The sequence below is a fragment of the Octopus bimaculoides genome, chromosome 3, assembly GCF_001194135.2.
Source record: "Octopus bimaculoides isolate UCB-OBI-ISO-001 chromosome 3, ASM119413v2, whole genome shotgun sequence".
In the NCBI taxonomy this organism is placed as follows: domain Eukaryota; kingdom Metazoa; phylum Mollusca; class Cephalopoda; order Octopoda; family Octopodidae; genus Octopus; species Octopus bimaculoides.
The window spans coordinates 40,316,940-40,318,438 of record NC_068983.1 but is presented as its reverse complement, the minus strand read 5'-3'; positions in this window follow the sequence as shown (position 1 = coordinate 40,318,438).

Here is a 1,499-nt window from a genome sequence, read left to right as displayed (position 1 = left end):
GATGTAGGAGTTTTTAAATCAAAGCTGGACCTCTTCCTATCGAGAGTCCCAGATGAACCTACCTCGCGGCAGGAGGTGCAAATGAGGTTTGCTAAATCAAACTCCATTCTTCACCAAGTGCCACATATTGTAAGAGGCTCCCTGTAATAACAGTGTAGCAACACGGTGGTGCATCAGCATGGCCGCAGCTCTAAGCTGAAATTTAAAAAAAAAAAAAATATATATATATATATATATCTCGTCGCTATTATGCAAATGTGTCGTAAGTTCAAAGCGCGTTGCTTTCTCAGAAAACGAAAAAATAGCTTCACCGATCTATTTCTTTTTACATTAGCAGCACTTTTAATTTTACAATAATTCTTTGTTGAGTGCATAAAATCGTAACTCCATGCCTGTATGATATTTTGAAAAACTGTCGTATGTGGGACTCGCTATACGTTTGTAAAATACTACATCGACAGCAATGAAATGCAATGAAATGAAATGAGCTTTGTTACTGAGTCCTATAGTGATGATGATGGTGGTGGTAGTGGTGTTTTGTTGATAGTGAAAAGAATTTTTTTTATTGAACTAAACCTATAATATTATTCTTCTACCTGTTCGTTCACACTTTACGTTTTAGTCTTTTAGAGAGGAGGAGGAGGAAGATGATGAGGAGGAGGAGTGAGAGGGAGGAAGAGGAAATATGAGAGTGAGTGAAAGTGCAGATAGCCAGCCGATGCATTATGCTATCACTCATGTGGTTAGTGAAAGTGAGAGGTGAAAAGAAAGAGAGAAAATGTTAAAGACATGAAGAGGGGAAGTACACGGTTAAAATGTTTGTTGAAGAGGTAGAGAGAAAAAGAGAAATACAAAGTGCTCAGCAGAGAAAAATATTTTAATTTTAAAATTATTGTGACTGGAAGCGAAATGACTTAGCGAAATAAAAATAAAATGTAAATCATCCTTTCTTTCTTGAATAGCTTTTCTTAATCTTTTTCGTTCTGTAAAATTTCCACGAGTCCCACTGGTTTACATATAAATCTTTATAATAGAATTCATCATTTACATGCTACAGGTCTGATGAATGTAAAGGTTTACATCAGATTTGCATAAGGTCTTCTTCTTACAAGAAACCAGTTGTACACTTGACATACGTATATACATATATGTATGTGTATGCATATATAATTATGTACGTACGTATGTGCACAAACTCATGCAGACATCTCACATGTATTAAGGTAAGGCCTTGTTATGGGACGTATAGCATTTGCTGTGAAAAGAACTGAATACAGAATATAAAGCCAAATTTATTATATGAACAGATGGTGGTTGTGACTTCGATTTATTAAAATAGTATTTCAGCAAGCCTTGAGGCTGGGAAAAGTGGCATTCAGCAACTATTTAAAAATGCAAATATATATTGAGTGCGTCACCGAGTGTGAGTGTGGGAAAGAGAGAGAGAGAGAGAGAGAGAGAGAGAGAGAGAGAGAGAGAGAGAGAGAGAGAGAGAGAGA